Raw genomic sequence first — 27,193 nt, forward strand, 5'->3', positions numbered from 1 at the left:
AAAAGTACTTATAAAAGCCAAATGATAGCTTACACACACATACACACACACACACACACTACTACTACTACTACTACTACTACTACTATTACTACTACTACTGAAAACTGAGCATTAGTTTTTCTAGACAAGTACATAAGAAACCTTCACAAAAGATATCAAATATTAGACATCAAAGAAAATATGAGTGCCAGTGGTGCACACCTGTAATACTAGCAACTTGGGAAGCTGAGGCAGGAGGATCGTGAGTTCAAAGCCAACCTCAGCAATTTAGCAAGGCCCTAAGAAACTTAGAGAAACACTATAGCAAAATAAAATACAAAAATGGCTGTGGATGTGGGTCAGTGGTTGAACATTGGTTCAATCATCGGCACTTAAAAAGAAAATGTGAATAAATTTTAAACTGTAAAAGTAATATAAAAAATATTCTTCAATCATATTGCAAATAAACCAGTACTAAATGAATCCAGAAAACATATAATTTGAAAAAAAACTTAATCATCTTGTAAATTGCTTTTTGATCAAATCTCACACTTTAGAATTATAATAATTATCAATAACAATGCAAACCAAATATCAGATCATACGGAAAATGATATTTAGAGGCCAATTTATAGTGATATATACTAAATCTGTAAATAAGGAAAAATGAGTATAAATACATAAAGAACTTTAAAAAGAACAAAAATAAAACTAAAGATAATGAAAATAAATATTTTAAGTTAATAAAGGAAATTATATTAATATAGTTCACTAAATTTAAATTTTAAACAAAAAATACAAATATAATAATAAATCTATTGTCCAATCTGAGACAGAGAGAGAGAGAGAGAGAGAGAGAGAGAGAGAGAGAGAGAGAGAAATTGTTACCTGACTTTCAAGAAAAAAGGTAAAAGGTAAACACATGCAAAATTTAAAAATTACAATGGGAAAATAATCACAGGTATGGAGGTAGCTTTATAGAAATATATCTTATGTTTGCATATCATGGTCAGATGAAGAAGTAAGGAGAATGAGAACTATGAGTGTTTTGTGCAATTATCTATAGTAATCCTTTGTGTAAAATTTCACCTTCTATTTCCCCTAACATTCTGCAAAAGGCATGTCAAATTCACATTAGCAAGAGCCACATCCAACCTATTCAGGATTGCTTATGTCTGGCAATTCCAAACATGATCTGGATACCAAGTCTAATGGAACTTTGCACATCCTTGGCTGGACAGGAGGGCAGGAATGTCTGCATTTGTTCAACTGCTTAACAATAGTGCTTGTGGCCTGGGCCAATTGGAAGCTGAATATGTTAAATATGAACACAGGAGTGAAAATGGAATCTTAAGTTAAAAAAAGAAAAAAAGATTAACTATAGGTCTATCTGTCTCCAGATACGTTTCCTATCTCTTTCAATTCGCTCTCTTGTTCTACTAGGAATTAGGGGTGACTGAAGGTGACCCCTACAGACTGTACACTCTGGGATGGGTCTGCCAATTCCTGGTGGGATTTCAAGGCGAACGCACTGGAGGTATTTGGAGAGCTGGAGGATGGTACTTTCTCTCCTCCTTTTCTCCCCTGAGTGGATGCATGTCTTAGTGATTCTTTGTCCTGAGTAGTTCCAGCTCCTCTCTGCCATAGTGATTCCAAACTGTACTGAAACCCCTGTGCCCTGAGTTTCAGTAATGCTGCCTCCTTCCAATCTCTTGCCAATCTAGGGGTGATAACAGCTTCCTGCTGAGGCTAAATTCAAGGTTATTTCATATTCCCCTGTGCTTCCATCACCTCTGTACAAGACCCACTCACCCCACCTCTAAACACTACCACTGAAACCCATAAGTGGGCTTTACCCACCCTTTTAATTAGCAATACCACATCAAGAACTATGTTATACCATTATATATGCAAACATATGAGTAGACATATATGTAAGGTTATTCTTTGTGATATGGTCTACAATAGCAAAACATGGACATAGAGCACTGATAAATAATGGTTCACTCATGCCATGGAATACCAATAGGCATTAAAAAGAATACAACAGATGTTTGTGATTTAAAGTAGAAAAATTGCTAAGATGTATTGTTGAATAACAAAGGAAAGTATATAGCTACATGTATACTACATGTCTGTTAAGATCTACTCTCAGCAAATTTCAAGTTTTCCAAACATTATCAACTGCATTTACTATTTACCATATATTATTATCGACAATAGTTACCTTGCTGTGCTTTGAAGTTCTAAAAATTACTCATCTGGAAAACTAAAAGTTTGTACCCTTTACCAATATCTCTCATTTCCTCCACACACACACACCCAGCCCCTGACCACTACCCTCCCTACTTGCTATTACTCTATATTCAATTTTTGAGGTTTTATATATAAGTGATACCATGAAATATTTTTCTTTATGTCTGGCTTGTTTCCCTGGGACACACTTGGTAGATCTTCTTTCTCTCTTCTGTGCTTATGGACACATATTTTTCATTTTTACTTCTACATATCACAAGACCCTTTTTACTTGGCAGAAATATCACATGCCCAACCTTAGCTGTAAGGAAATCTGATAAACAATCTTTAGCCTCCATAGAACTTCTATCTGAAGTATGTTTTGTGGACCGATGATAATTCATGAACTGTTTATCAGTTGTTCTTGACAAGATAACTACAGAAATATAAAATATCTCTTTAGAAATCTCTTATCTATATGACAGAGTAATCTTATATCTATTGAATATAACAATTTAAAAAATCAGGCCAATTTTTTTGTTTTTTTCTTTATAGTTTTTAGTCATTTATTTTATTGTATTTCATCAATATAAAGATGTGGGAAACATATGATATGATGTCCTATCTGGAAAAAGAGTAAAATATTTGAATCAGAGATTTACTCCAAAATTGCATCAGAATTTAAAATCTCAGAAAGAAAAAGCAATGGCAATAAAACATAAAGATGAATATTTAAACCAGATAAATAAATAACTGTAAGTATCATTGAAAGATAGAATGAAGATTTAAAAATCCCTCTTTTTCTCTGTAAATGAGTGTAATGGCCAACCTCTAAGATGAACCCCCAAACTCCCACCTCCTACTCTTTATGACATTGTGTAATTTCCTCCCATACCACATAGGGCTGACTTGTATAAATGACAGAATATTGAGAAGTTCATTGCATGTAATTTCCGAATTAGGTCATAACCATACTGCAGCTTCCATGTTGCTCTCTTGGAACCCTAGCTCTGGGGAAAGCCAGAGGTCATGCTCCAAGGATGCTTGTGAACCTCCAAGAGGTCCATGTGGTGAGGAGCTTGGGCCACTTGCCAACAGCTGGAGCCACAGGGACCAGTCAAGTGAACAAATTATCTAGGAAGCAAGTTCTCAGCCCTAATCCTCGGCTGTCGGAAGCCCTGATCTACACCTTGATTGCAATCTCCAGAGAGACCCCAAGGTAGAACTAACCAGCTAAGCTCTCCCAAATTCTTGACCCATGGAAACTGAACCGGGATACTTTGTTGAACAGCAATATATAGGTTAAGTGAGATAATTTATTACACAGCAATTGGTAATTAGTACAATGGGAAATCTTTGTTTTATTTTAGTATATATTATGATAAAAAATAATATGTATTTTATTGAATATTATTAAATGAATAGACCTCCAAGATCTGTGTTGATTTTTGTCTCTTAGATGAAGAATACATATATTTTAGTCTAATTTTTAATTATTATATTCTACAAAATTATTATGCTATATCTGACTATTACATATTTTAATTTTTGCATATAGACATAAATATACAAGAGTATGTGTGTGTGTGTGTGTGTGTGTGTGTGTGTGTGTATATATAATTTAGCAAAACTATAGTTATAGCTCTTAGTCTTCTTGGCTCCTTCATTATAAAGGAGATTTAATCCTAACTAAAGAAGTCAGGTTAAGGAGAATTTTCCTTAGTAAACATTCTGAATATGGTAATTTTCCAACACAGGACATAAAAAAGCATTATGATGTTCTGATTTACTTTTTAATTCTGAGTATTTGAGCATGTCTATGTTCTAAAAAATCTTTTCTGCTTCACTTTTCACATCCTGTGTCAGTTTTGAAAGGCATACAAGAAAAGAGCTCACCTATTATCACTATAGAGTTAAAAGAACCACTTTGTATGCTAGAGAACAAAAGAACCAATCCACATTTATGTTGACCTATGAAGACTAATGTAAGGATAAGAATCTTCCAGTAATAGCAGCCAACGCACAATCTGTGTCATGTATGGCTCTCGAGGATGTACATTTGTGTTTTGTATGGCAGGGCTGGAGAGAATGAGATTACTACTTAGAATGCCATGCAGCCAAGGTACTGTAATATTCATGAATGATCATGTACTCAGAACAGAACTATGAGATGCCTAACTTATCATGGCCAAGATTTGTGCAAATTAAGTGGTTTTCATTTGAAAGTACTTCAGCATCTTGACTTTTTACTGACTTTCACCACATAGTAGTGCTTCTACTAGCCTTAATCATCTTTCATATACATATAAAAGCAAATATTAATAGTCCAGCAAGAAGTGCCAGAGAGTAAAATTTTACATACCTTTGCATTGTGCCAAGTAGTTTTTCTATCTAATGACTACTTCTTAAGAGCAAGAATAAAATCAGAAGGCATATGGCAATTAGACATCACTAGCAAATTAATTTTTGTTCTTATTAAAACTGGCATATCATTTTTAATTTCTACTTTTAAAAGTCTTGCCTGTATTCTACTTACTTTAGTTTCACTAATTTAAGCTTTTGCTTGTTATAAACAGTATCATAAAGAAAAGAGGAGTAAAGAAACTACCAAAAATTATTTATTTAAATCATAGTAAACAAAAAACAGATACATTTTGAAGTCTGATGATTAAATAACAGCACTTGATGGTTTCATTTTGACCATTTTGAAAGCATATGAGCCTTATTATATTATATGGCATGCCTGGATAACAATGATAAACCGAATGCCACTTTTTATTCATTAAGTGGTGGTAAATGAATTAGCGTTTTTAGAATTGCGAGTTTAAAAAATTCTATACAAAACCTACTCTATTCTCTTAATTTCTGGCATGCATTCAGTTTTTACTTGTAAAGGAAAATGGTTTGGAGTTGATGAGAGCAAAAAATTAGAACAGAAAAAAAAATGGTGGAAGATATGATGAAGTAGATATTATGGGTGGCTCTGGGGTTCAAGTGATTTGATACGAAACAGGAAGAGTGCTACAGGGCAGATGGTGTCCATTCTCATCCTTGGTAACTGTATGAAGCACTTTTCTGGTATTTTCAAGTCTCCCACTTGAACTTCGGACTTCACTTCTTTTCTAGTCTCAGATACTTCCTCCGTGCATTCAGTTCTTATTAAATAGAGGATTCTTTGAGGAATCACCGGTTTAGAGGTCAGAGAAGTGAAATTTAAAAATCAATGAATAAATAGTGGATGAACAGCCCCATGTATGATGCAAAAGCTCATTTCCTTTAAAGTGTTTCCTTGTACTCATGAATATTTTCATCACTTCTTGTACTTCCGAAAAATTCTTATACTTTTCTTTCTTTCTTTTTTTTAATACTGGGGATTAAACCCACCACCTCATACAGGTTAGGCTAATTTCTCACTCCTCATACTTCTAAATCCTACTGAATTTGACATTCTTAACTCTCCAAAGATATTGCCATCCTGGCATCTAGAAAAGGTACTTTCATATACTGTTCACAAATCACATATTAGTCTCTTACTGAGAATGTGAGCTTTTGAAAAGGATGGATAGTTTTTTATTCATCTTTTTATTCCCAGAACATAAGAACCTAATTTGGTCCATAGCAAGAACTCAACAGATGTTTGTTGAATTTATTATATATCAATTTATATTTATAATGTTGATTTTATTATATCATATTGAATACATATATGTTGAATTTATATACATTGTTGAAAATGTATATTATACCTTCTTTGAATTAGTAGGCTCTGATTTGAAAATAAAATAGTAATTGATTGTTAAGATAACTGCATATTTCATTAATTATTTGATAAAGATGCTTCCTGTCTACCTGATATCCCTTGCTCAGGAGCAATAGCTGTTTTACTCAAGAACTTTCAGAATGTAGTAATGACAGGACTTTGACAAGGGCAAGGTTATATGCCCTGCCTAAAATGGGAGATTGGGATGGGAGATGAAAGGCTTTTCAGTGGAGACTGCCTAACACAACTGATAGAAACCACCTAACATTATGGCTAACATCTTAGGTTAAAAAACCACCTAATTTATTAGAAATGTTTTGTTTAGCTTTTAGTATCAACAAGAATTCTGAATAATTGATTTTGGAAAATAAATAGTAATCAAGGGAAGCTAGGAGTCTGGGAACATGGTCAGGGCAACATCACCGGCTCCTCTCAGGGTACCACCCACGACTGGGCACTTCTCATTGAACTTTTGGGCCAAATCCTACAGCTGCAGTGGCCAATGGTCTGGGTCTTTCAAAATCCTGGGTCAAACTATACTTCCAAACTAGTCAAGTGATCATACCTACCTGCCAGGAGAGAAAGGAAAGAGAATGTTTGCCCCCTTTATCTTCCATGGCTGAAATTAGGCTCTGAATTGCACTTACTTTGGAATGATTCTTAAATGGAAAGGGTATTTGCTTGCTAACAGCCACATGAAAATAATTGTTATAGTGAGGATGGAACCCACATGATCAGCATCAGTGCCCTTATAAAAGAGAATCTGAAAGGTTTCCTTTACCCTCCACCATGTGAGGTTTCAGAGAGAACATGGCCATCTATGAACCAGGATACAGGCCCTCAGCAGACATAAAACCTTCCATCACCTTTATTTTGAACTTCTCAGCCATTAGACCTGTGAGAAATTAGTTTCTGTTGTTTATAAACCAATCTATAATACTGTAGTTTGATATAGCAGCCAGAATAGATTATAGCAATTCCTCATTCAATTCAAGAACTAAAAGTTAGCATTCAGATCTACCTATGTGCCTCTTCCCTCTCCCATTCTCTTCCTTCCTAAAAGTATCCCCATCCTGAATACTATTTTATAATTATATAAATTTTAAACCTGTCATATTGATTTATCAAAAATGAGTACTATTTAGTTTAAATTTCTTCACAAAGGCACAATGTTCTTTGTGTTCTTTTGAGACCAGCTTTTCTCATTTAATATAGAGTTCCTAAGATTCTTCCATGGGATGAATAATTTCTATGCTTTCCCCCATACTTTTGCATTATTAACAACATTTGCTGTGAACTTGTGTGCATATATTTTCCTAGTACTCATTGAGAAGAACCTCTGTATATATGGGTAAAATTGTTGGGTCATATAGCATACTTACTTTCCACTTTTTATGCTAACACCAATTTCTAAAAATGCTTGTACAACTTTGTAGACTTACAAGCAACCTAAGAGAATTCTACTTTTTGCCATACTCTCCAACACTTCCTATTGTCATTGACAGAACACCTTCAGGTTCTGAAGCATCTTTAAAGCTTTGAGGTAAATTTCAGACTCAGAGTCCTTAACCCATCCAAGGATCTATGTATGTATTGATTTTATACTTTGGCTTCGTGGCAGTGCCAAACTTCCCAGCTGCCTGTTGATTTTAGGAAGCAGCTAGTCCATGTTTTGTTGCTATGATAGAATGCCAGAGACTTGTTAATTTATAAAGAACAGAGGCTTATTATGGTTCATGAATCTGGGGGCTAGGGAGTCCAAGATTGAGTAACCAAACCTAGGGCTTCTTCATCTCATGGCAGAAAGTGAAAAGGTGAGCAGGTGCACCTAAAGAGAGATGCAGTGGAAAACTTGCTTTATAACAACCCACACAATTGGGTCAGAGCTAGAACTTACTCCCACAAAAGAAGCATTAGTCCTTCTTTAAAACCTACTGACCTCTTCAAGGCCTGTCAGCTCTCAATACTGTTATATTGGGGACTAAGCCTCAATGAGAGTTTTGTGGGACAAACCATATGCAAACTATAGCAGTACAACAGGTCAATACATCTTATTACAGATGATGTTAACTTGGGTCACTTGGTGAGAGTGTTGGCCCAAATCATTGTCTGTTATCAGGCTAATCTTTTTCCCTCTTTAAATAATAACTATTCTGGAGGAGATATGTTGAGAGTATGCAAATATTCTGTTTCTTCTCAAACATTCACTCATTCATTTCAGCATCCACTCTCCATCTGTGCCTTCAGTGATTACTTTGGTGTATGCCTAAGTGTAGGTTTGCATTTTCCTCATTTATTTTATACCTATCAATCACAATAATATAAAATATATTATATTATTTTAATATATCTCTATAAATTAAGTACATTTAATATGGACATATGTTTGTATATTTTAAAAAATTAATAATAGTATTATTATATACTGTAAGGAAAATCTGTTCCTGCTTCCCCATTTACTTATATGTTAATTGCTTATTTATATTAATATGAAATCATGGATATTTATTGTATTTTATGGGTTGCAAGCCAATCTTACCACATCAGTTTGTTCCAGCTTTGGCCATGAGGTATTCATCCCGTGGTTCCTGTGCTCTGACGACATAACGCATTGTATTTCAAGCACTCTGTTTATTTGCATTGCAGTAAAATATACTCCAGTTTTATTTTATACTTTCTCCTCACCCTGGAATCAATGGTGTTTATAAGATACCTTTGTTCCTTTCATGGACAACAGTGTTTAGAAACCAAGATCTGGGCACTACAGGTGTTCATTGCAACTACAGGGTCACTGTTTATAGGCCCTTCAATGGACAGAACTGTGAATAGGGGTTGATAGCCATTAATGTATTCCCTTAGTTTTTTTTTTCTTTTTTTTTTAATAACATTTTTTATTGGTTGTTCAAAACATTACATAGTTCTTGATATATCATATTTCACACTTTGATTCAAGTGGGTTATGAACTCCCATTTTTACCCCATATACAGATTGCAGAGTCACATCAGTTACACTTACATTGATTTACATATTGACATACTCATGTCTGTTGTATTCAGCTGCCTTTCCTATCCTCTACTATCCCCCCTCCCCTCCCCTCCCCTCCCCTCTTCTCTCTCTACCCCCTCTACTGTAATTCATTTCTCCCCCTTGTATTATTTTTCCCTTTCCCCTCACTTCCTCTTGTATGTAATTTTGTATAACCCTAAGGGTCTCCTTCCATTTCCAAGCAATTTCCCTTCTCTCTCCCTTTCCCTCCCACCTCTCATCCCTGTTTAATGTTATTCATCTTCTCATGCTCTTCTTCCCAACTCTGTTCTTAGTTACTCTCCTTATACAAAGAAGACATTTGGCATTTGTTTTTTAGGGATTGGCTAGCTTCACTTAGCATAATCTGCTCTAATGCCATCCATTTCCCTCCAAATTCTATAATTTTGTCATTTCTTAATGCAGAGTAATACTCCATTGTGTATAAATGCCACATTTTTTTTTTATCCATTCGTCTATTGAAGGGCATCTAGGTTGCTTCCACAGTCTTGCTATTGTGAATTGTACTGCTATGAACATCGATGTAGCAGTGTCCCTGTAGCATGCTCTTTTTAGATCTTTAGGGAATAGACCCAGAAGGGGAATAGCTGGATCAAATGGTGGTTCCATTCCCAGCTTTCCAAGAAATCTCCATACTGCTTTCCAAATTGGTTGCACCAATTTGCAGTCCCACCAACAATGTACAAGTGTACCCTTTTCCCCACATCCTCGCCAGCACTTGTTGTTGTTTGACTTCCTAATGGCTGCCAATCTTACTGGAGTGAGATGATATCTTAGGGTGGTTTTGATTTGCATTTCTCTGACTGCTAGCGATGGTGAGCATTTTTTCATGTACTTGTTGATTGTATGTCCTCCTCTGAGAAGTGTCTGTTTAGGTCCTTGGCCCATTTGTTGATTGGGTTATTTGTTATCTTATTGTCTAATTTTTTGAGTTCTTTATTTACTCTGGATATTAGGGCTCTATCTGAAGTGTGAGGAGTAAAGATTTTTTCCCATGATGTAGGCTCCCTATTTACCTCTCTTATTGTTTCTTTTGCTGAGAAAAAACTTTTTAGTTTGAGCAAGTCCCATTTGTTGATTCTAGATATTAATTCTTGTGCTATGGGTGTCCTATTGAGGAATTTGGAGCCCGACCCCACAGTGTGTAGGTCGTAGCCAACTTTTTCTTCTATCAGACGCAGAGTCTCTGATTTGATATCAAGCTCCTTGATCCATTTTGAGTTAACTTTTGTGCATGGCGAGAGAAAGGGATTCAGTTTCATTTTATTGCATATGGATTTCCAGTTTTCCCAGCACCATTTGTTGAAGATGCTGTCCTTCCTCCATTGCATGCTTTTAGCCCCTTTATCAAATATAAGAAAGTTGTAGTTTTGTGGGTTGGTTTCTGTGTCCTCTATTCTGTACCATTGGTCCACCCGCCTGTTTTGGTACCAGTACCATCCTGTTTTTGTTACTATTGCTCTGTAATATAGTTTGAAATCTGGTATCGCTATACCACCTGATTCACACTTCCTGCTTAGCATTGTTTTTGCTATTCTGGGTCTTTTATTTTTCCATATGAATTTCATGATTGCTTTCTCTATTTCTACAAGAAATGCCATTGGGATTTTGATTGGCATTGCATTAAACCTATAGAGAACTTTTGGTAATATCGCCATTTTGATGATGTTAGTTCTGCCTATCCATGAACAGGGTATATTTTTCCATCTTCTAAGATGTTCTTCAATTTCTCCCTTTAGGGTTCTGTAGTTTTCATTGTATAAGTCTTTTACCTCTTTTGTTAGGTTGATTCCCAAGTATTTTATTGTTTTTGAGGATATTGTGAATGGAGTGGTTGTCCTCATTTCCATTTCAGAGGGTTTGTCGCTGATATACAGGAATGCCTTTGATTTATGCGTGTTGATTTTATATCCTGCCACTTTGCTAAATTCATTTATTAGCTCTAATAGTTTCTTTGTAGACCCTTTTGGGTCTGCTAGGTATAGAATCATGTCATCTGCAAACAGTGATAATTTAAGTTCTTCTTTTCCTATTTTTATGCCTTTAATTTCTTTCGTCTAATTGCTCTGGCCAGTGTTTCGAGAACTATGTTGAACAGAAGTGGTGAGAGAGGGCATCCCTGTCTTGTTCCAGATTTTAGAGGGAATGCCTTCAACTTTTCTCCATTCAGAATGATGCTAGCCTGGGGCTTAGCGTAGATTGCTTTTACAATGTTGAGGTATGTTCCTCTTATCCCTAATTTTTCGAGAGTTTTGAACAAAAAGGGATGCTGTACTTTGTCGAATGCTTTTTCTGCATCTATCAAGATGATCATATGGTTCTTATTTTTAAGTCTATTGATGTGGTGGATAACATTTATTGATTTCCGTATATTGAACCAGCCTTGCATCCCAGGGATGAATCCTACTTGATCATGGTGTACAATTTTTTTGATATGATTTTGTATCCGATTCGCCAGAATTTTATTGAGGATTTTTGCGTCTAGGTTCATTAGAGATATAGGTCTGTAGTTTTCTTTCTTTGAAGTGTCTTTGTCTGGTTTAGGAATCAGTGTGACGTTGGCCTCGTAGAATGAATTTGGAAGTTCTCCCTCTTTTTCTATTTCCTGAAATAGCTTGAAAAGTATTGGTATTAGTTCCTCTTTAAAGGTTTTGTAAAACTCTGCTGTATACCCATCTGGTCCTGGGCTTTTCTTAGTTGGTAATCTTTTGATGGTTTCTTCTATTTCCTCAATTGATATTGGTCTGTTTAGGTTGTCTATATCCTCCTGTCTCAATCTGGGCAGATCATATGACTTAAGAAATTTATCGATGCCTTCACTATCTTCTATTTTATTGGAGTATAAGGATTCAAAATAATTTCTGATTATCTTCTGTATTTCTGAAGTGTCTGTTGTGATATTGCCTTTTTCATCCTGTATGCTAGTAATTTGAGTTCTCTCTCTTCTTCTCTTTGTTAGCATGGCTAAGGGTCTGTTGATCTTATTTATTTTTTCAAAGAACCAACTTTTAGTTTTATCAATTTTTTCAATCGTTTCTTTTGTTTTGATTTCATTAATTTCAGCTCTGATTTTAATTATTTCTTGCCTTCTACTTCTTTTGCTGTTATTTTGCTCTTCTTTTTCTAGGATTTTGAGATGAAGTATTATATCATTTATTTGTTGGTTTTTTCTTTTTTTAAGGAATGAACTCCATGCAATGAATTTTCCTCTTAGAACTGCTTTCAATGTGTCCCATAGATTCTGATATGTTGTGTCTGTGTTTTCATTTATCTCTAAGAATTTTTTAATTTCCTCCTTGATGTCTTCTATAACCCATTGATCATTCAGTAACCTGTTGTTCATTCTCCAAGTGATGCATGATTTTTCCTTCCTTCTTTTATCGTTGATTTTCAGTTTCATTCCATTATGGTCAGATAAGATGCATGGTATTATCTCTACTCCTTTATATTGTCTAAGAGTTGCCCTGTGACATAATATATGATCTATTTTTGAGAAGGATCCATGTGCTGCTGAGAAAAAAGTGTAACTGCTTGATGTTGGGTGGTATATTCTATATATGTCAATTAAGTCTAGGTTGTTAATTGTGTTATTGAGTTCTATAGTTTCCTTATTCAACTTTTGTTTGGAAGATCTGTCCAGTGGTGAGAGAGGTGTGTTGAAGTCTCCCATGATTATTGTATGGTGGTCTATTAGACTCTTGAACTTGAGAAGAGTTTGTTTGATGAACATAGCTGCACCATTGTTTGGGGCATATATATTTATGATTGTTATGTCTTGTTGGTGTATGGTTCCCTTGAGCAGTATGTAGTGTCCCTCTTTATCCATTTTGATTAACTTTGGCTTGAAATCTATTTTATTTGATATGAGTATGGACACTCCTGCTTGTTTCCGAAGTCCATATGAGTGATATGATTTTTCCCAACCTTTCACCTTCAGTCTATGTATGTCTTTTCCTATCAAATGCGTCTCCTGTAGGCAGCATATTGTTGGGTCATGTTTTGTGATCCATTCTACTACCCGTGTCTCTTAATTGGTGAGTTTAAGCCAACATTTAGGGTTATTATTGAGATATGGGTTATCCTTCCAGCCATATTTGTTTATTTATGTTACTGAATATGGTTTGTTTTCCTCTTTGATTATTTTCCCCCCTTTACTGTCCTACCTCCCACTGTTGGTTTTCATTGTTATTTTCCATTTCCTCTTCCTGTAATGTTTTGCTGAGGATTTTTGGAGAGATGGTTTTCTAGCTACAAATTCTTTTAACTTTTGTTTATTGTGGAAGGTTTTAATTTCATCTTCCATCTTGAAGCTCAATTTTGCTGGATACACAATTCTTGGTTGGAACCCATTTTCTTTCAGTGTTTGAAATATGTTATTCCAGAATCTTCTAGCTTTCAAAATCTGTGTTGAGAGATCAGCTGTTATCCTGATTGGTTTACCCCTAAATGTAATCTGTTTCCTTTCTCTTGTAGCTTTTAAAATTCTCTCCTTATTCTGTATGTTGGGCATCTTCATTATAATGTGTCTAGGTGTGGATCTCTTATGATTATGCACATTCGGCGTCCTGTAGGCTTCTAGGATTTGGGATTCTGTCTCATTCTTCAAGTCTGGGAAGTTTTCTTGTATTATTTCTTTGAATAGATTGTTTATTCCTTTGGTATGGACCTCCATGCTTTCCTGTATCCCAATGACTCTTAAGTTTGGTCTCTTTATGTTATCCCATATCTCTTGGATGTTCTGCTCATGGTTTTTTAACTGTCTTGCTGAGCTGTCTATGTTCTTTTCAAGTTGAAATACTTTGTCTTCATTGTCTGACGTTCTATCTTCTAAGTGTTCTACTCTGCTGGTAGTATTCTCAATTGAGTTTTTAAGTTGGTTTATTGCTTCCTGCCTTTCTAGGATTTCTGTTTGTTGGTTTTTTATAGCTTCTATCTCCCTGTATAGTTGATCTTTTGCTTCCTGGATTTGTTTATGTATTTCATTGTTGAAGAGATCTTTCATTGTCTGATTTTGCTGTCTAATGTCTTCCTTGAGACTCCAGATCATCTGAAGCATGTATCTCCTGAATTCTTTCTCTGACATTCCATCTGCTGCAGATATTACCTCTTCTAACGTTGAGTTGACCTGCATTGCTTGTGGTCCTTTCTTTCCTTGTCTCTTCATAGTGTTCGCGTTTCTTTCTGCTTACTGAGACTGTTGTGTTGTTGAATTTTCCCCCTATATATTTTTATTACTCTTGTATAGTTGCAAAGTCTTCTGCGCAGGCGCAGGCAGGGGCTCTGCTCCTCCTCCAATTGGGGCACTGTGTCTACCACATCGGCAGGCCGCTGGGCCTGTTCTGCTGGTTGGTAGCAGGTGCGCCTACCTTGCAGGCGCGTGGGGACGGCTCTGCCACTCCCAGGTTGCTGGGCCTAACCTGCTGGTGGGCTGCAGGTCCGACTACCTTGCAGGCGCGGGGGGAGGGCGCACACCTATTTGTATTTAGACAGTTACGTGAAATGGAGGACATAATGCTTGGGGATGAAAGTTGGGGGGGAAGGGGAAGGTAGGTGCTCTTGAAAAGAAAGAAGGAGAGGGAGATAGATAGCATAGAGGAGAATGGAAAGAGCAGTAAAACTTGGAAGGGGAGAGAGAGAGGGAAAAGGGAGAGAAAAAATTAAAATGAAATAGGAAATAAAATTAGGTCTTAGAGATCCATTTTCTTCTCTTCCCGTAGGCAAAGCTGTGCCCTCTGGGCTGAGTTTTGCCCTCAATGTGTCAACAGCAATCCCTGTAAGGCAGTTCCTGGGAGTCTCTCAATCCTGTTGTTCCAGAGCCGTTTCACTTCTACGGCCCCTCCTCCCCTTCCTCCTGCCAGCCAGCCAGGTCCTGCTCCCTGGAGGCAGTTCCCAAAGGATTTGGTTACACTTTCAACCCCACCGAGTGCTCTATTTCCCTAACTACTGAGCACTCTCGCTGTCATTCATCTAAGCCCCAGTGCTGTGGAGCTGTAGTCTGGGAGTCAATTGTTTAATTTTTCCGGACCCCTTTGGTGGGCACACCTTCGGAATCTGGCAGCTAAGACCATTGGTGTCGCTGCTGGTGGTAATAGGAGTTGGGGGTCGAGGATCCCCTCTACTTCCCTCAGCCCCTACAGTCACAACCACACTGCTGGCGGTAGGAGGAGTTGGGGGTCTGGAGTGTCCTCTGTTTCCCTCCGCCCCTACCGTCACACCCTCTCAGTTCGCGGTTGGGGGATTTGGGGGTGGGGAGTCTTCTCTGCTTCCCTCTGCCCCTACAGTCACGCCCTCGTCACTGGCAGTAGGGGGAGTTGGGGACCGAGAGTCCTTTGGCCCTTACGGTCACACCCACGGAGAGATTTTGAAGTTTCCCGGTTGTTTGTATCTGGTGTGGGTGGGAGTCACACACCTGCTAAAGTAGATTCCGCTGGGAAGGAATCTCTTTGGCCGAACTTTGGTGACTTCCCCTCTCTGCTATGGCGGGCCCCTGGCTCCTTGCCGGAGTGTCTGAAGGGAGGGGTGGAACTGGCTTGTCTCTGGTCTGACACAATCTCTGGTTTTAGTTCCCAGTTCGCTATTTCGTAAAGGGTTGGTTAGATTCCCTTCACGCTGTCTCAGGGGGGGAGCCGTTTGCCGGGTGGGCGGGGCTGTTAGTAGAGCCCGGAGGGCACGGGCTGTCTGCTGGGCCTGGCGGGGACACTTCTCGCTGCGCCGGGCTGCCACGTGGCTAAGATCCGGGCGGGTGGAGGGGCCGTTCGCTGAGCGAGAACGGGGCCTTCCGGTACAGCGAGATGGCGGGTGCCGTCTGCGGGTTCGGGCAAACTGTGCCGCTTGGGGCCTCCGGCCGCTTTCTGAAGCAGCTGGTGGCTGCGGGACTAGACCTCCGCGCCCGCGTGACCGGCCAAGATCCACTTGTCTGAGACAAACTGACACTTCTAATAAACCTACCAATTCCCGGCAGGTCCCCTCTTAACGGAATTTTGCTAGAAGTTCCTCAGTAGGTAGACTGCCGCTGTTCCAATGGGTCTTTCTGATCCCATTAATGTGGAGACATTGGAATCACTGCTTCCTCGCCGGCGGCCATGTTGGATCCCCTTCCCTTAGTTTTAAATTAACTATTTGCTTCATGTCTAAATCTAACCCATTTTTTAAGTTTCAGTTTTTCTTTTCTTTTAATAAATCAACCCCAATACTTCAAGCTAAAAGAAATATTTCACTTTTCTGAAGTTTACATATATCTTTGCTTATAACATTTATTACTTTTTCCTTAGATCACATTAATCTAGTTTTCTACATTCTAGTTGGTGCTGAGCTATAAGAGCTCTGAGAGAAGAACCAACTTTTAGTTATTTTGCATAAAACTTTTTATAATCTTTTGCATGTAGTATCAACAATAGAGCCATCTTTTATCAAAAGTTATATGTTTCAAAATAGGTAATTACTTTGTGTAAATAAATAAATTTTGAAAAATATTTTATATCTTCTAATTAGAATCAGATCATTTAAGAAGAATCAAAATTAGCAAAGCATGTAGAACAGTATGTATATGCTATAGGTATAAAATATATGAATTTTTCCCTCTTCCTTTACAAAATTCTCTTCTCACAGAAAGGATTTAATGATCTTCTGGTAATCTAGATTGATTAGTCCCTTCTAAGGAAGCAGCTAAGCTTTTTTTTTTTTTTAAGAAAAGGAAAAAACAAGTTTTATTGCTTTGCTAGCAAAGGAAAAACACAGAGGACTCATGACCCAGAGGCTGTGATTCTGCCCATGCACAGGAACAGGGGGCTTTTAAAGAGGTGATTCAAAGGCTACATTCCTGTGTTCTCTGTTGGAGCTGTAATCCACTTGTTAATTTGGGAGATATCATTTCTGAAACCTTCTGGTACCATGCCCCAAAGTCTGGATTGCTTTGTTCCTATGATGGGTGTGTTCTACACATGGGGAAGACTACCCATGACTACCCATGGGGAAGAAAGGTAATCCTGTTTCCCCTGAGATTAGGGAGGGAGAAGGATTAGGAAGGAGCAGATACAGAGGAAGAGGAGGAAACAGTTCCATTTTAAAAATAAGTTGCAATGTCAGAGCAGCAAGGGCTCTATTCAAAGTATAAAGTGGACCCGTTACACTTCCCCACTGTCAATTTCTACATTCCATTTCTATGGAAAAATGGGCAACCATATCTCCCAGTTACTTCCTGCTGAAAGGGGGCGAAGTTGGAGGTAGTAACCCAAAGTCCGTGTTCTCTATCAGGTGGGGCATGGACAGTTAAGGGTATTCAGCATTAGAGCAATTCAGAGGTCTACAATGGCAGATAGCAGGTGACTATACAAGGCAAACATGGGGCAGAGATCATCCTAAACCAACAATAAACAAGATAGCAAATCATTACTTTTTTGAAAACAATTAGCACAAAAGCAATTAGTATCTCAGTCAGTCTCTGAAAACCATGAAGACAGTAACTCATATCAGTGGAAAACAGATCAAGTTTACCAATGTAGGAGTTAGGAAGATTTATAGGTCTTTGAGGCTCTAATTAATTCAGGATTTCTTTATGATCATCATTATTGTCACACAAGAATCCTTCCTCTATAGCCTCCAGCTTTACTTACTTTTGGTAGGGCTGACACAAGTATAGATCTTAAGTTAACAACAACAACAACAACAAAAAAAAAAACATTGTTATTCCTTTTAAATGTCCATGTAGGACTGTGCTCAGGGTATACGCTCCTGCCAGGTATTTAAGACCAAATTGGTCAAAACTGACCTTGTTCCTATCTACACTGAAGAGTCAACTGAGATTCCTCAAAGATCACTCTTTGGGACAGGTGAGAAGCCTCTTGGCTCCTTTAGCTTTCCTCTACCAGTGGTGCCATCTGTCAGGATGGTCCTATTGACCATGTGTGGCTTCTTTTGGAAGCATCAGGAGCATCTCCCTCTCTAATGATACTCCTCTTTTCAGAAGGTGCAGTGGTTGGTTTTCTGTTCTCTAGGATCCTCTCTCAATTTCCTTGATCAGCAGATCAGGTGACTCACCAGAGTTGCAGGGCCCATTGAGGGGTCCCATCATTCTCTGGGTCCTGGTTGACCTTCTCGGGTAAGGGCCAAAATGTTGACTAGGAAGCTGCTAGCTTCTTATCTATCAATTGCTTATTTATATTAGTATGGAATCATGGATTTTTTATGGGTTATAATCCTATAGAATATTACATTTTATCTTATCTGTTATATCTATGATATTTTATTTATTGTATCTTAGAAAGTAAAAGCAAAAGCCATTAGGGTTATATTTAAAAAATAAACTTAGGACAGAATCATTTCAATATTATAACATTCACTTTAAAAATAAGTTCATAATATATATTTTGCTTTTTTAATTATGAGAAATAATCAGCAATGGTACTTTTCTGTCTCTTGAGACTCACTTTCCTCTACAGCATGTTTGATAAGCCATTCGATATCTTTTTTCTTTATGCATGTGTTACTCAGGAACTTAGCTGAATATTGTCATGTCATAAACATAGTTTTGAGAGAGGTGTGTATATGTGATTGTGTGGGAGTGTTTGTGTATATTTGTGCATGTGAGTGCATGTGCATGCAGGAAGAAAATATTTGGGGGTGGATGGTGTGGGGACTGATCCCAGGACCTTGTGCATGTTAAGCACCTGTTCTTCCACTAAGCCACACTCACAACACTGAAAAAAAAAAAAAACTTTTATCATAGTTCTAGTTTTCCCTTTCATTATCACTGGATTTTCAAACTGTATCACATAGATCATTTTTCACCCTTAGGCCAACTAGAGATTCATTCAGCATCTATTCAAACATTTTTATTATTTTGTGATTCTAGTCTTGTTTCCTGGCACTAGATCATATGTTATTGCTGATGACAAGTTTAATAAATATCATGGCTCTAAGAAGTGTCAGAAAATGATCAGTTTGTTTTTTCTGCCTCTTCTTCTCAGAAGCAGGGTCATTTGACTCTACCGTAAATCCTTAAGAACTAATTTCACAACACTGTGTATTTACAACAACTGTGGTGCTCAGAATCAAATCCTTCCTGCTCCAGCGCTGAATGCTCTAAACCTCTGTCACTGGTTCCCAGTCTTCACCTCAGTTTCTGCTTCTAGATTTCATGTTGTTCTCTATCACAGCAAACTAAGTCTAGGACCTGGGTATCTGCCTTCCTGCTATAAGTCAGTACCCCAGAGACAAGGAATTTGCTCCCTGGAAATCTTCTCATCAAATCCTGAGACACCTGTCTGAATTTTCCAGAATTTCCAGAATCACATATAATATTAAATGTATTCAGACTATTCATTTGATTCAATTTAACTCAACAAAGATTCATTAAGCAACTTCAGTGTAAAGCCCTGCACTTAGGGTATAGGTTTATGAAGGATGAATGAGAAAAAAGAAGACTTTCAAGTAGTTCCTAGTCTTGTTGAGAAGAATGAGGGAAAATGCACTACAACAGCATATATTAAGGACTAGGCATACATATAGCTCATGAGAGAGAGAGAGAGAGAGAGAGACAGAGAGAGGGAGAGAGAGATTTTCAAAGAAAGGAGGTGTCACCTATCTGGGAGGTAAACATGGTAGCCAAAGTTTTCATGTGAAGCGGCTACATGAGCATTATTCTTTAATTTCATCCTTTGGCAATTAGCAGATATGGTAGATTACATTATTAGTTCCAATTTTTCCCTTTGGAATATCTTCTTAGGAGAATTTGCCTCCTCCATTCCTTGATGCTGGATTCAACCACTAACTTAGTAGCTCACTTTTGCCAATCAGAAATTAGTGAACATAAGTCAAGCACAGTGTGGAATGCGATTTCACAGGGAGCTCCTGTTATTGTGCTTTCACCGTCACCATCGGGCTTGTTCAGTTTAATCTGTTGGTCCCAGGAGGGGATTGAGAGACATATGAAGTAAAGATGCCTCAGCTAAGCTACCTTGGTTAGGCCATCTGGGCCTAAATGGATGAATCTGGAGACTCTCGTGCTAAGTGAAATAAGCCACAACCCCCAAAATGTAAAGGGCAAATGTTCTCTCTGGTACATGGAAGCTAAACCACAATAAAGGGGGTAGAGGAAGAAGAGAAGTTCAGTAGATTAGTCACAGGGGAATGAAGTGAAGGGGGGCAGGTTTAGTAATAGGAAAGACAGTAGAATAAAGATAACCTTATTTTTCTATGCATACATACCAAAATACCTAATGAATCCCATCATCATGTCTACCCACAAGAATGGGGCCCCAATTAGAATAAGATATATTTCATGCTTGTATAATTTTATCAAAATGGATTCTACTTTCATGTGTAACTTAGAAGAATAAATAAAAAAGAAGTAATGAATTCAGTCAATTCTCCAGGTAAACATAATAATGACCCAAAGACAAGACCCCATGATAAACATACTACTGGTGTTTATTGATGGAATGATACAGAAAAGTCCTTATCTATATATTTTTTCTTGGTATTTGTCTGGTCTCTTTTAATGACTTATTCATGAAACTGGAATTTGCAAATTTATTGGTCAAAACTGGCTGAAAAATGAAGGGCGATACCATCAACTAAAATTAACAGAGTATAAAATATTCTTTTCTAACATGGGGAAAGGTTAGGTCTTTTGTGTGAGTAGTTTCTCCATATGAAATTCCCAGGGAAAAAAATGTCTGTTAAATATAAAACCAAAATTTAATTTAAATAAGGGAGAAAAATAGCCTTTTAGGGATCTATGCCTAACTTTCTTCATTTCCACTAAGAAATGTTTAAATTGTATCTTCTGATTTTCAGTTTCTTTCTAAATATTAGTATTATTTGGTAATGAGTAAGAACTATAACTGTATGAGTATCCTCTGACAGTTCAACCCTTTGTGTTCTCAAAGCACAGATGTAGGTGCTGGGGCAATGACAGAATGGTTAGGCATGGATGTCAGTTAGACATTCTAGAAAAGATGCTCACTGGACAACCATGTGGATAGGTACCAGGGAATGTTTATTTGTATGTCTGAATGTCCAGGGATGTGTTAGGGCTGGAAACCTTTGGATGTAGTTTATAAGTGAATATTTAAGCCAGAAAAGCAGGCAGCACTGAAATGGAAATGACTAGAATGAGTGCAGGAGAGATCCCATAAAATCCCAGTATTTAATCATCAGGAGAGAGAAGAAAATTCAGCTAGATGACAAAAATAGTGGTCAAAGCATTTGAGGAGAAACAGTAGAACATGATATCTTGGGAGACTTTCAGCAGTTTCAGACATTTAGAAATAACTACAATGTCACATGTCATTTCTGTGTTTGATATCAAGTCAAGATAGGTATAATAATTAAAATATGGAGCACTAACTTCAAAAATTACTTTTAATCCTCACCTTACCAACTCAAAGTTCCTTACTATTTATTCTATTTTGTAGAAGAGGAAACTGAGAGTAAGAAGAGTTAGCTTACAAGCCCAAGGTTGCACTCTTTACTGTGTTTGAGTAAAGATTTTGAGTAAAGATGCAATCTTTACTGTGTTTGAGTGAGGATTCTAAGCTAGATTTCTAAATTGAAGCTGTGCTCATGTCTTGTAAGAAATAGCTCAGAGGCAAGAACTATGGGATCTGGAGATTGGAAGGTATTTGTGCACACACAAGAGCAGTTGCAATGGTATGGTGGAAGGGGACCAGTGGGTGGATGGATGGTGAAGAAGGGGCAGCTATGCGGACTCAATATTCTGGAGACACTTACCAGCAGCAGGGAAGAGAAGGGTCATGTCTTGGGGAGGCAAATGCAATGTTAAGGGAAGGGCTTTCTTAGGAAAGGAAAGAATATTGTAGTCTAAAAAAAAAGGAACAACCCAGCACAAGGAGGTTGGTAGAAGTTATAGGGAGAAAAGAAATCAGTACAGAAAGTGCCAGAAAGTGCCATGCAGTTAAAAGGGATGGGAGCAGTGCTTTCTGTCTCAGGAGAGGAAGGAGGAAGGCTTCATTGGGGCAATGGATCCTTCTTTGGTGACCTCCATTTTCTTATTAGTTCATTTTAGTTATATATAATAGTGGGGTTCATTTTGACATAATTATATAAACATGGAATAAAATTGGCTCCAGTTCCCCTTTCCTTCCCCTCCTCCCATCTCTTGTTCTTTTTCTTGGCTCTAAAGATGTCACCATATCTTTCTTCTATTTCTTATAGTATTTTTTTTTAAATTAGGGCATTATGGATACACATAAAGGTAAAATTCACTGTGGTGTATTCATAGGTGTGCATAGAAACGTGTGATCAGATCATTAGTGGCCTCAATTCTTTTAACTGAGCAGCAAACTCGAAGAGTATCAATGGTTTAAAGAAGCTGGAAGAGGAAGCTCTCCTGAAGTAAATAAAAGGAGTGTTGGCCTACAAGGAAATACAAGCTCTGACTGTTTAAGAGCATGATGGACATACTTGTACAGCCTCTTCTGTTTTTTGTTTGTTTGTTTTGGTTTTTAGTTTCTTGCAGTCAAACTAAATGGAAATACAAGTAGAAATAAATCATTCTCTCTCCTTAACCTTGACCCTGCCTCAACCACTAAGGGGAATTGCAGTCCTTTGGAAGTAGGGGGAGAAAATTCTGCCTTCCTCCCTGTTTTTCACTTGCTCTGGTATATGAATCTGTTCAGTGAAAAGTGCACTATCACCTGTAGCCCAGGCTCTCCAGATGAACTCTCCCGGGACCAGTATCTTTGAGAATCCTGTATGTTCTCTGCCTGATCCCCTTGTTCTACCCAGGAGAGAAAGATGAGTTCCTATTAGGCTGGAAACCAACCATCTGCCCCTCTGTCCACCGAGTCATTCCAGACATTCAATCCAGATGGATAAACAACCATTCTCATCTCGTCTAGTATCTACTGATTTTATTAATTTTAACTGAGGCAAAGTGATACACAATGAAATGCATAGATTTTACAATGGATTTTGAAAAAGGTATACTCCCAAGTATCCCACAATTCTATCCAGATATAGAATATTTTCAACCATTTAGAAAGTTCTCTCTTGCCTAATATATCCCCCAGCAATAATCAATATTCTGATTTATTTCATCATTAATTATCTCAGCCTGGACTAGAACTTCATATAACTGTCTCTGCATCAATACCATTTTAATCAGATTTTTATTGCAAATACCATATGAACCCAACTTAGAGTAGGAACGTTTATTTTAAGCTCAAGGTTTCAGAGGTTCAGCCCCATGGCCAGTTGACTCCATTGACTTTGGGTCCAAGTTGAAACAGAACATCACGGCAGAAGGGTGGCAGAGCAGGAAAACTGCTTGCTTCATGGTGGCCAGGGAGCAGAATGAAAGCAAGGGGGGAGCCAGGGAACAGTATACAATCCCCAAGGACATGGCTCCAGCAAGCCACCTCCTCCAGCCATACAAGCCCAGGGTTCCACCCAACACAGTGGTCCTTTCAAATTAGAATGGACTGATGAAGTAACAACTTTTATAATCTAATTATTTTTCTTACCTCTGAAATTTCCTGCATTAACACAGGAGCTTTGGGGGACACCTCATATCCAAACCATAGCAAGTATATACTATTTTATGTAAGTCTGCTTTCCCTCTGCACAACAATTATGAGATTCATTCACATTGTCATGAGCAACAATACCTTGTTCATTTTTTTTTAGAGAGAGAGAGAGAGAGAATTTCAATATTTATTTTTCAGTTTTCGGCAGACACAACATCTTTGTTTGTATGTGGTGCTGAGGATCGAACCTGGGCCGCACGCATGCCAGGCAAGCGCACTACAGCTTGAGCCACATCCCCAGCCCCCTTGTTCATTTTTATAGACAAGTAGTTTACTACCAGATGACTATAATACGTTTACCCATTCTCCTATTAATAGGCATTTCGCTTGATTCATATTGGGGTCTACTATGAATAAAACCTCTGTGAACAATTATGTACAAGTCTCGTTGTGGACATATATTAATTCTCTTGGAATTTCTAGGTAGGATAGTTGTGTGTATAACTCCTTAACAAATTGCCAGATCTTTTCCCAAAATGCACCGTTTTACCCTCCAACTAACAACGATGGGATTTTTGGTGGTTCTGTATCATTGCCAACATTGTTGTCAGTTATTTTGATTTTATATTCTAGTGGATGTGTACTCAGTTCTCAGTGGCCTAAGTTTATCTGTCAGTAATCTTCAGAAGAGCTTTTAGAAATAGTATTTCATAAATTATTGCATATTCAAAACAGGTTGTACCCCTACTCTGGAGTGGCAGTTTGAGTTTTTCTATTGATGACATCACTAAGATTGATGGCAAAGAAACCATGCTGCTAGCAAAGGGGGATGATCTGAGAAGCAAATGGGCACAGAGCTTGGTGAGTGCCACACTGAGCAACCCAAAGGAGTCGTCTTTCTGTTCATAAGACAGGGCTGCCATTCTTTACAGATGGCATCCTGGGCTGGTATGGTTCCAATTGTTAACTCCCCCGCTTTTCAGCAGTGCTAAGGATTGAACCCGTAGCTCCACTCATGCCAAGCAAGCACTCTACCGCTGAACTACATCCTCAGCTTTCACCATCCCCTTTATAATGTGAACTCAAAGCCCCTCCCAGCAAGAGATTTTGTGGCTTATCTTAGGCACCTTAGCAGAGGTGACCAACTGCCAAAAGCTTGAGGCCAGGTGACAAAAGCTCAAAAGGCCTTGAACATCCCCCTCTTCTCTTTCTCTCTCTCACCTCTACCATTTGAACAAACCTAAGCTGTTTGCTTACCCCAGCTGCATTATTTCTAATCAATACCTACCCCAGTTCTCAGAAATAGGAATGAAGCCATCCTTGAAAATTCCAGCCTTTTGCTGACCTCCATGATGACCACAAACAGGAGTAGCCCAAGATCAACAAATCAGTAGATTTATCAGCAGTAAGAAAAGGCGATTGCTTTAAGCCAAGTATTAATAAACCATGGCCTGTGGGCCAAATTTGCCCTGCTGCTTGTTTTTGTGAGCAAAGGTTTTGTTTTTTGCTACCAGGGAATGAATCCAGGGTGCTTAATCATATCCCCAGCTGTTTTTATTCTTTTTTTTAAGAGATTTCTTTTTTTAATGGACCTTTATTTTGTTCATTTATTTATATGCAGTGCTGATATTTGAACCCAGTGCCTCACACATGCCAGACAAGCGCTCTACCACTGAGCTCCTGTTTTTATTTTTTATTTTGAGACAGGTTCTTTTCAGATTTCTTAGAGCCTTGCTAAGTTGCTGAGGCTGGCTGGCCTTGAACTTGCAATCATACTTCAGCCCCTAAGTTGCTAGGATTGCAGATATGCACCACCACTACTAGCATGAACAAAGTCGTAAAGGAACCCAGCTGTCCCAGTCTGTTCTTCCCATTATGACAAAATACCATAGACTGGGTGACTTAAACTGACATTTCTTTCTCACAGTTCTGGAGGCTAAGAAGTCCAAGATCAAGGTCCTGGCAGATTCTATGTCGGTTGAAAGTTGGTCTCTTCTTTAAAGATAGCTCCTGGTTACTGCATCCTCAGGTAGCAGAAGAGGTAAATGCAGTATTCTCAAATTATCAAAGTGACAGAAGAGTGGAGGGGTGAATATGCTCACTCTAATCCTTTTGTAACAACATTAATCCCATCCATAAACATGGAGTCTGCATGGTGTAATCACTTTCTTAAACCTCCACCTCTTAATACTATTACACTAGGAATTAAATCTCATCAGAAATGTTGGAAAGGCCCAAACATTTAAACCATAGCAACAGCCAAACTCCTTTGTTTACATTTTGATTATGTCTCCTTTCTTGCTACAATGACAGTGAGTAGTTGTAACTTATTGTCTGACCTGAGAAGCCTAAAATATTCAAATATTCACTACCTGGCCTTCTACAAAAGAGCTTTTTTTACTCTACTTTTTTACACCATTGAGCTTTGGGATGGTTTGTTATTCAGCAATAGCTAACTGATACATATGATAAATGTCAGTCAGATAAATACTGAGAGAATTTTAAATAGTTTGCATTAAAATAGAAATTATTTTTTGTTTCATTTCTTATATAGAATTGATGGCCTCAAATTTAGCCATACACAAGTCAGAGAGAACTCCTACTCTTACTGACCTTACAATTTAATGGGGAAACAAATTTAAAAAGATTTAGGGGGCAGGCATGATGGCACATCTCTGTAATCCCAGCAGCTCAGGAGGTGGAGGCAGGAGGATCATGAGTTCAAAGCCAGCCTCAGTAATTTAGCAAGGCACTAAGCAACTCAGTGAGACCCTGTCTCTAATAAAATACAAAATAGGGATAGGGATGGGGCTTACTGGTCGAGTGCCCCCGAGTTCAATCCTCAGTACCTGCCCCCACACACAAAAAGAGATTTAAAAAATAGTTAAATGGGTACATGGATTTATAGAGAGACCAGGTGACTTAGTCATCCATAGACATTGTCACATAGAAGCTGATATGAAAAACAGATGCCGTAGGCACAGAGGATCATGATCTGCATGAAGGTGGCATAGAGGATTATCTTGTCACAGAAGAGGGTATATGAATCTTTCTCAGGGAGCTTACTAGTGCAATGAAAGGATTCTGCATCCCATCATGGTGACAGTTACACAACGCAATATGAGTCCTAAAACTCATAGAGCTATATATCAAAATAAGAGTCGGTTTCACCATATGTTAATTCAAAAAATCTCCACCATTTTATTGCCAGTATGGGCAATAAAATGACTTAGAATTTAACAAAGAAGTGTAGTACTTCATTATCACAAATGAAAGGTCATAACAAGCTTACTTTCCCCGATTACCTTTTTAACTTCTAGAGGAATATTTAGCAAATTCGGAATTCAGTGTGAAGCTTTCACAGCCCTAGAACAGTCACTCCTATCCAGTCTACTAAGAGAAATCAAAAAGTTTCATGACAACATTAAGTGTTCCTTGTGTCTATATGTGGACTGCACATGAGCCATATGAGGCTACGACATATACCAGCTATCTAACTTTCTCAGGAACATACTAGACATTGTCCTTTCTTCTAATTTGGAGCATCACCACCTTCTTTGGCTCCAGAAACATACACAGATTTTTCAGAAGGTCATTTATTCTGTCCAAGTTGATATTCTTGGGTCCTACTTTCTGGGCCATTTTCATATTCCATTGACCAAAGACAAAATATTCATGTCT

This window comes from Spermophilus citellus (genome assembly GCF_964194105.1).
Source record: "Spermophilus citellus genome assembly, chromosome: 4".
NCBI lineage: Eukaryota > Metazoa > Chordata > Mammalia > Rodentia > Sciuridae > Spermophilus > Spermophilus citellus.